Source organism: Amblyomma maculatum, chromosome 1 (genome assembly GCF_055883805.1).
Source record: "Amblyomma maculatum isolate TAMU_Amacu chromosome 1, ASM5588380v1, whole genome shotgun sequence".
NCBI lineage: Eukaryota > Metazoa > Arthropoda > Arachnida > Ixodida > Ixodidae > Amblyomma > Amblyomma maculatum.
In genome coordinates this window covers 409,269,930-409,279,771 of record NC_139344.1, presented here as the reverse complement: position 1 = coordinate 409,279,771, position 9,842 = coordinate 409,269,930, and the positions used below count along the sequence as shown (strand labels likewise).

The 9,842-nt window shown below is 43.7% G+C and overlaps 1 pseudogene; it reads right to left on the bottom strand.

Annotated features, from left to right (window-relative positions):
* Nucleotides 1-6,040: 6,040 nt before the first annotated feature.
* LOC146208903 (uncharacterized) lies at nucleotides 6,041-8,863 on the bottom strand (annotated as a pseudogene).
* Nucleotides 8,864-9,842: the final 979 nt, after the last annotated feature.

Genomic DNA, 9,842 nt, shown 5'->3' with positions numbered 1-9,842 from the left:
CATACCCCCCACCACACAGCTCACTCTTCTGAGGGCAACAGGTGATGCGGAGAAAACTTTAAGCTGATACATTCCCTAACCGATAGATTTCTACCAAATTCCTTAATTCAGAAATTATTCTGACCTGTCACTTCTGCGCGAAAATAGCATCATTAAACCATACAACTTCCGACTGTTGGTCCCATCTACCTTCCAAAGAACTCATGCCTGATCCCTCCCTTGATACTGGGAATAAAGTAAAGGCCAGCAATGACTCGTCCCGGACAATCAATCCAGAGTCGTGGCAAATGGGTCGGTGTCGCCCGGGTTCTTCATGGTCTCGGAGGCACGTGCTGACCACCTTCCCAACACCTACGTTTACTTTCAGTATAGTGAACTAGGATAGGATTCTGGTTCCCTATAACTTTCAATAACAAAGCTGTACTTTCTTTCTTCCTTTCGAACCGAATCGAGCGATGACAATAGTGGGTATTTGCACGTCAAAGAGGTGAAATTTCGCGCACCACGCTCACACAACTGTTGCTTACAGCAAAGGGTTGTTTATGCACAGTGTTGAGGACCGAGAGTCCCCAATGTCTACCAACTTCTGGCTCTTGATTTTTGTCCCCTCCGGGACGACCCTTAACACGTGACACTTCCCGCTCAGGAGACGAAGTCCACAGGACGATTACAGGCTTTCGAGCTTGAAACCTTTTGAACCGAGTGGCATGCACCACTAGGCGTCTTGCGTGTGCATAGGACACTTTGAGCGTGGCGTGACTATTCATTAGTCCAGTTTGGCGACTTCAACTTTCCTAAATTTAATTGGCCTGAATCCAGCCCTGTAGTAAGCGAAGAGGGAACTGACAGTTCGAATTTGTTTAATTGATGCCGAGACTTTAATTTTAAACAGCTTATTACTCAATCTGTCAGAATCGGACCCACCTCAGCTAAGAGGCAAGACAATTGATTCTTACTACACCTTCCCTTGTACATTCGTTAGCACATTTCTGCAGTTTGAGCGATAATTGTCTTTGCACTTTGCCGTTCCAGGCAACGCAATACGCTTATGTTTTCCTCTGGCCACCAGAAGATACGGAAAGGGATATTATTCCCCAGCCAAACAAAGAACATGAGTTGTTCGTCGACGTTTGCATTCATGGCTTCTTTGAGCCATAAGTAGAACACAACTGGAATTTATTAATCATGAAAACCTTTACCTCCTGTTGTCGGCGACCTTGATGTGACGTCAAGCGAACACCGAAAGCGAACATCCGGGCACCCCATGAGACTTACCTCCACGTGCAGACTGAGGGGTGGGTTAAGTTGCCGCGATTCCCCAAGGATGGCGCCACGGTGTCGTACACTCGCCCTTAGATTACTGCCCCGCACCGTCGGTCAGTTCAAAGTCCTTTCGGGCATTTCGAATCAAGCCATTCCCTACGTTGCGGTGCTAGCTAATTGCGTTTACTTGTTTTTAATTTTCTTTATTGCGAAATCATTTTTTGGCTCGTATGTGGGGTGGACAGAGCCTCTCATCAAAGTGTCCAGCAGTTAATCATGAACCGCATAAGTAATTATTGGTTGATTAAGGACATACGTAAATTTTAGGAAAAATAGGTACCGCAGAAATGCTTTGAGAAAAGCTAAAGCACCAGCGGTGCCGCGACGTTGTTATTAACCATCTATTAATAACTACCCATCGTTAACAACCCATCACTAATTATATTATCAATACTTATAACGAATTATGTTATCCGTATTTATCATTTTATATAATTGGTATCACTGGTAATCACGATTATTTTCATCATTTTTAAAATATTATTTTATTATCAATAATCACAATTATTAATGACCAATGACTCGTTTTGGCGTGCCATCCGGCGACACATTTTGAGGACAACTTTTGCGGACGTAACATAGCCTAGTAAGGTTATCGCGTTATTTATTAACACATTTAAACGTTTAAATGATTGGTTCACAAATTAATTTAGCGACTGAACCTGTTGAAAGCGCACATCCTCGGGAACTGCTATCACATCGAGCGTGTCCTCATGTATAAGGAGGTAATCTACTAAATTTGGTATGCAGTCGAATTCAAGAATGGCCAACTAGATGGCAGCCTCCCAATATGAAAGGGCTACCACCAAAATTTGGCCGCCTAGAGATCGGAAATCTTACCTCGTCAGAACTGGGCCAAATTGATGCCTAACCTAAGTCGAGCATGGGAAATTCCGCAGTGACCTACAAATTGAGATTGGTCGCCCCCGAAATTTAGTCAACTGGACCCCAAAATTTAACCTTGTTAGAAATTTGACCAACATTTATGTCTAACCTAATTCGAGTTTGGCAAATTCAGTGGTGACCTTCAAAATGGCATGAGCTACCCTCACAACTGGGCCCCCTTAATGCCTAAAATTCACCTCGTCAGAACTGGACCAAAATCCATCTAAGCTAAATCAGGTATGGCCAATTCAGGGCTGACCTCCAAACTTAGGTGGACGACCCCGAAATTTCGTCCTTGACTTCGTCTGATTTTGACCAAATTGGTGCTTAACGTAATTTTAGTGTAAGCAACCTTATACTTTCAAATTGGGGATGCCATCCTCAAAGTGTGGTTCCTTGGCCCCCACATTTTACATCACCCGAATCTGAGTAATAGAAACGCCAACTAAGCAACGGTATTATGCAGCGAAATGAAAATCTTAGAATCGAACTAGGTACGTAACTCGCAATGCTTTCCACTTGCAAGTTCCGTATTCACCTTTGGTCCCAGTGCACTCTGACCTTTGGCAGTGGTCGGTTCTGAATCCGCACTTTTTCTGGGTCTGCTCTAATTCTTGATTTATATAAGGAATTTGCCTTCTTACGTTTCCTCCAAAATTTGTCTATTTGCTGATGACTGTGTATTATACCGCACACCTGTAGAAAATTGTACATGCCGTTAAACATTAAGAAATGGAAATAAATTAAGCTATCTCGCACTAAATTAACAAGTGCCGCGTATATGCTTAATACCGTCTCATTACAGTCTGTTGCATCATGCCGCTACCTTGGTGTAATAATTACCAATGATATATCTTGGAATTCACATGCCAATTGCCTCATTGCTAAGCTAATCAGTATACTTGGATACATTCGTTGAATCATTTCTTCTTTGCACCATGTAATTATGTGTGTCACCTACAACTCGAATAGCACCGTCTGTTTGGGATCCCGGTCAAGTAGACGTCATATAGTCTATTGAAGCAGTACAAAATCGCTCAGCACGGTTCACCATGACAGCTAAATTTCAGCATAAACTGATTATTACATTTCACTCTGCACACGAGAATTATTATTCTTCGAAATTTGAGATCCTTCTGTGCAGTAGATATTTTTAGAAGGAATTTCGTTTTATTATTTCGAAAGCAGCTTACTTGTCTGGAAACCATTGCCCGCTAACGGTGCAACGGCATATCATCGCCCTGTCGTCTGCTATTGGTGGTGTCGGCTGCACTTTTGCACGCTGGTCGTGGACGATGGTCGCTGAGTTTGTTTCTTCAGCAAAGCATTTTATTGCACATTCTTTTTTCATTGACAAGCCTTCACTATAGTATGTGACCCCTTTGATCCTAGACGAACTGGACTTGTTTTAGGATGCGTCTCGAAATTGTCGAGAAGGCCGAAATCGATGGGTTTATATTACATTGGAGATAGGCAAAGCGGCCCACTTTAGTGAGCGGCTCAGAACGCCTCAGCTCACTGAAGTGAGCCGACTCGCTGAAGTGAGTCTGGGTCGCTCAGGAGTGAGCAGTAGTTCTATTGGAGGGAGAGAAAGCCTGCTCTGTCTCTCTTTCTCTCTCAGTCACTGATCCACGCCCGTTAGACCTCTTGAACCGCTCCGTTGAAGCCGACTCAGTGGCCGGGCGTGACTTCCGCGCTTCTGTTTGTGGTGCGACAAAGCAGCTGCTCTCCTGCCCTTCCCCGTAAAAGTCTCAACCACTCTTTCTCGCTAGAGCACTGTACTCTCTTTGCCTTCGACTGTCTCTTCAACCGCTCTGATTAAAGAACGAGTGAGCAGAACTTCATTAAAAGTGAGCGGGGGTTCTTTTTGACTTCGGAGAGCCGGTTCGCCCTCTCGTTCAGTGAGCCTTGCCGTTCAGTGAGCCTTTCTTCAGACCCAGATCTTGCAAAGGATGGCGCCTTACGTTGACCGCTGCTATTCGAACGATGCATCGCGACTCTCACTGATCGTGCATCGTGTGCTGGTGCAACCGTGTGAAGGTATCAGTGAAAATACGTATAACACGGTTAGTAAGTAATGCATTCATGTTTATTCAAACCGTGTTATGCATGAGTAAAATATGAGGGGAGATATTTGGCGGGAGGGGGGCGGGGGCCTCGAGTGGCTACTCAATTCAAGCTGAAAAGAAGCCTCGTCCTCAACGAAAGTGTGGAAGTAGTTGTGTCGCCATTTATCTCCCTTCGTGGTGACTACAAAATCCCAGTAAAAAGCAATATCCGATTTTTTAGATGCGATTCTTTCTCTTCAAGTCCACCATATTTACTTTGATGATACTTTGCAGAGAATTTGGAATCAGCCGGAACAAAGAGCCAAACGAGGGTTTGGTAGGAAAGTCAGAAGCGGGCTTGCCGTGATCGCTCTCATGTCAGCGAAGATCTTGAATGTCCGACGTGAATGAGCGAGCCAGCTGATGGCACTGCTCAGCATTACGGGCAACAGCAGAAAGAGAAATGTACTCTGAATTGTCGGGGCGGTATGGAAGTATGGTGTCCAGTAGACAGGAAGGCTCACGACCGTATAGGAGAAAGAATGGGGAAAATCCAGTCGTTGCCTGAGACGCTGTTTTATAGGCATAGGTGACGTACAGAAGCACCTGATCCCAATTAGACGCGTCAGAAGAAACGTACATGGAGATCATGTCACCAAGAGTTCGGTTAAGCCTTTCTTTGAGGCCGTTGGTTTGAGGATGGTAAGCTGTGGTGGTTCGATGTATTATTTTGCAAGCTTCTAACAGCTTGGATGGAAAAACAGCTGTTTTTAGATCCAATATGTTCCACCAACTCGCCCGTTTGGCTATAGTGTTGAACTTCTAACAGCTGGTAGACCACTTGTGACAAGAAGACGCAGCCGTGGTCACTGAGAAGTTCACGAGGTGCCCCGTGACGTAGAACCAAGTGACGTAGGATAAAGGAGGCGACGTCACGAGCACTAGCCGTAGGCAGGGCTGCAATCTCCGCGTAGCCATTGAGGTGATCCACGGCGACTATTACCTAGCGGTTGCCTGATGTCGAAGATGGAAGGGGGCCATAGAGGTCGATGCCGACACGATCGTAGGGTCGCGCTGGCCAAGGCAATGGCTGTAATGGCCCGAAAAGGGGCGCGGAGATCGACTTCAGCGGCTGACAAGCAGTACAGGAGCGAATATGGCGGCGGACAAAGTTGTACATCCTTCTTCCTTACAAAATAAAAATAAAACCTTGCCCCGATATAGATCGTGTTTTTCATCTCAATCGAAACCCGGCTGTTGCGGTTAGGTCGCGCCGACGTCCTCATGATCAGCAGTCGAGCGCCATACACCCCAGAGCCAATACATCTGGGACATATGTTTAATGTCTTATCGTAGTTTCAAACGTAATTTATACTTTTTCTGCGGAGTAGTACCACGCTAATACTACAAAATGATCCACTTCTGGCGCGTTTTTTATTTAGCTTGAGTATATAGCATGTTATTTCATATTTCCTTACACATTATTGTATTTTATGGCAGCTTTCTGCTAAGCAAAGTGTTTTCAGTGCTATTTCGTTTCTTAGTTTCGTTTTGATTTCTTTTGCGTTGCTGTAGGTACGCACATGAAGATAAAAAATATTCTGGAATACATGCAAGATTATTTGGTACTTTACATATGGTTTTTACCGCATTAAATCTTGACCCTAGCGCAATCGCTGAATATAAACCCCGTTCAGAATATTTTTGGTCCCGATGCAATGCGAAGTGCTAATTTCTGTAGACGAGATATCGATGTCGCTAAAGTAAAGCAGCAGCACGGCATTTCAACTGTGAGAAAAAAAAGTGCATTTAACAGATAGCGATGTCCCATGCGATAGTTTGTGTATTTGGTCGGAAACATTAAAAGCTAAAATAAGCGCTGGAACGCACTGCAAATTAACTGCAGCGCATGTGTTGCTTCCTTGCCCATTGACTCTCGCAGCTTTGAACTGACGCACGTAGATGCGCAGCCGTATTCTCGCATAACTTGTTATCAACATATTTGCCAGAGAATCCTTGTGTCGCTGACAGGCCTTCACAGTGCAACGAGTCTTCTCGTTCAAATATTCTGAGACAGCCTTTAGAGGGACTTTAAGGTAGGTTGTATGCTGTGCACGTGATTCCGTTAAAATGGACTTCGCAGGATGTAAGAAAGCTTATAACCTCGCTGCTAGGATAACACAAATTCTTACCATCCTGAACATACTCTTTTAGTGCAGTTAAATATGCATGTTCATGGTTCGTCGAGCCAAGCATTGCAGCCCTGCACTGCTCGCAGTTTGGTTTCTTCAAGATTCCTTTCGCAAGAAATCCACCAATGTGATGGAAAATGCTGCACTCAGTTGCAGTCAGTGCTTCGGTAAGCAGAATTTCCGCACCGTCAATTTCATTTCATTTCTTTATTTGCCCAGAAAACATCCTGGACGGGTCCCGCGACTAAAAGCTCTTATAACAGCTTGACGAGGCCGTGGAACCCTATCGCTTGGCAGATGGCGGTTCAACAACTAATAGACAGCAGCAAAGCAGAATAAAAATATGGCATTTGAGAGCAATAATTTGAGAATACAAACAGTGCAAAACAGAAATGAAATGGCATACCAGTGCATATAGAAAAAAGAAAAAAAAGTCACAACAACGAACAGTTTGGCAGATGAAAGTATATTTACAATGTATGAGACAAAAATAAAATAGTGTAAATTGTCTGGAAGACAATTTTCATGAATATATAGAAAGTAGCTACGAACCAAGTGAATACAAAAGCCTATTCCATACTAAGAAAAAGTGATCGGACATTGCTTAGAGTGGGATTTTGCGCCATACGGTATTTATTTAAGATATATGGCAAATTGTACTGCAACGTCTGGAATTTATAGTTATTACGAAACCTTGGAATAAACCATAATCCGGTACTTCGAGTATGTGCGCTGTCCTGGTTTGATACTAAACATGCAGTAGCTGTTATAAATTTCTTAAAGTCGTCAGAGGAGAAATAGAGTGAGCGTAATGTTGGAAAATGACACCAGTACGCAAGTTTAATAATGCTATTTTTTCCTCAAAACACTGTTTTCTTTCCTTGTGAAATCATATCAACCAGGTACTCAGATTTAACTGCTTCTTAGCTTGTGTTGGCTGGAGTGTGCAAAAACTGACCGACATACACAAGCTTCAAAGCGAATTTCATTTCCTACGCGTGAGGAACGGGTTTCCTCTGTCGCAAAACAGAAAAAAGTTTATCCATGAGCAGTCTCCCGGTGAGAAAGAACTTGTAGCCGTCCATTTTAAGCACATCTTGCAAACGAAGGATCACTGCCATTGCAATCATGAGACCTGCATGTGAGGACTTTGACTGGAATGTGCTGCCCATCGGCATGCCTTGAATTGTGTCCAATGCCAGTTTGTTTAGTTGTTTTGGATGACGCGGACCGTGGTTGCTGCTCCGGAATAAGGCTCGCATTTGATCTTTATTTAAGAACTTCAGTTTATTTTCGTAAACTCCCACTGGCAGTTTCTAACTTTTGAAGCTTTTTTTTTTTAATTGAGTTGTAGCCATCGTCTTGCTGTGAACTTCGCGATGTTTCGCGTACTTTCTCTTCATGTCATCTAGCTGTAACTGCATTTCACAATTTATTACGGGTTGCACGAAGTGCGAAGACAATTTACAGGAGATTATTTGTGGCGGGAATTAAAGTTTCTGAGATGGAATTTTGGCCAGGTGACCCTACTGAAAAAACTGTAAGGGGCAATAGCCTCACATTTTCTCACACAATCTCACTCAATTCACATAAGAAATCACGTACAAGTCGCATATAATTGCATAAGTACTCATAGTTTCTTGGACATTATCATAAATTATGTACGATATTTTATGATAATGATGTGCACCGCATGAGACTCTATGCGATTAAATGAGATTTTATGAGGTTATTGCCCCGTAGAACTTTCAGCAGGGGAGTTGCTCATCCGACCCTAAGACGTCTCACTGTCATCACTGGGCAGCAGCTGCAGTTCTTGATTTGCTGTCTGTGGCATATCAGCCATGTCGGTGACGTGTTTCCTCTGAATTTCTGTTGGTACGGTATATGTAGCACTCAGTTGAGGCTGCATAGTGCATGCTTGTTCTGTTGCCGCAGGCGCCTTTTGTGGCAGCCTTTCCTTTGGCGCTTCCTGTGGTTAGGCATCGCTGAAAAAAGAGAGGTCACAGATGTTGGATATCAGCTGGTATACATTATTTTATCACTATGAATGAGCATCCTCTGAGTTTTACTACATTTAGAAATTAAATAATCCGAAATTGTCAGTAGCATGCATCTCGATGGCAGGCACGGCAGAATCACCTCCTTATATAAATGAATAAAACGAGCTATACTGTTGACCGGAGGTATGAAGAGCGTTATGCTATAATGTGAGTCTCAGTCTCCGAAGAAACACCTTGATAGTCACTCCATGTGGCTTGAAAGATGACCGGTCATTACAGTACTCAACTAAGAAAATCTGGCTAAGATAAAAAAAAAAACAACAGGATTAGGGAACAGGCATTGCAAGGTTTCATTATTGCAAAAATATGAGGCTTCATGTACCTCTTAATGAAAATTGCGTCGGCACAGCATTAGACTACAGTTTCTTCCAGCCGTCCGCCCGGTTCTGTTCAAAGGCGCTTTCTTCAAACTGTGCGTGCAAGGCAGAAGCATGCAATAATCATAAAAACTTATTGCCACACATGCTTCATACCCCTACTGAAAAACTTGTATGAGGCAGTAATCTCACATTTTCTCACACAGTCTCACTCAATTCACATAAGAAATCCCATACAAGTCGCATATAATTGCATAACGTCTCATAGCTCTTTGTACATTATCATAAATTATGTACGAGATTTTATCATAATGATCTGCACCGTATGAGAGTCTATGCGATTAGAAGAGATTTTATAAGGTTATTGCCCCTGAGAACTTTTGGTTTTTCAGTAGGGACGTGCTCATGTTCACCTATTTTCTCTCTCTCTCACGCGCGCGCACACACACACACACACACACACACACACACACACACACACACACACACACACACACACACACACACACACACACACACACACACACACACACACACACACACACACACACACACACACACACACACACACACACACACACACACACACACACACACACACACACACACACACACACACACACACACACACACACACACACACACACACACACACACACACACACACACACACACACACACACACACACACACACACACACACACACACACACACACACACACACACACACACACACACACACACACACACACACACACACACACACACACACACACACACACACACACACACACACACACACACACACACACACACACACACACACACACACACACACACACACACACACACACACACACACACACACACACACACACACACACACACACACACACACACACACACACACACACACACACACACACACACACACACACACACACACACACACACACACACACACACACACACACACACACACACACACACACACACACACACACACACACACA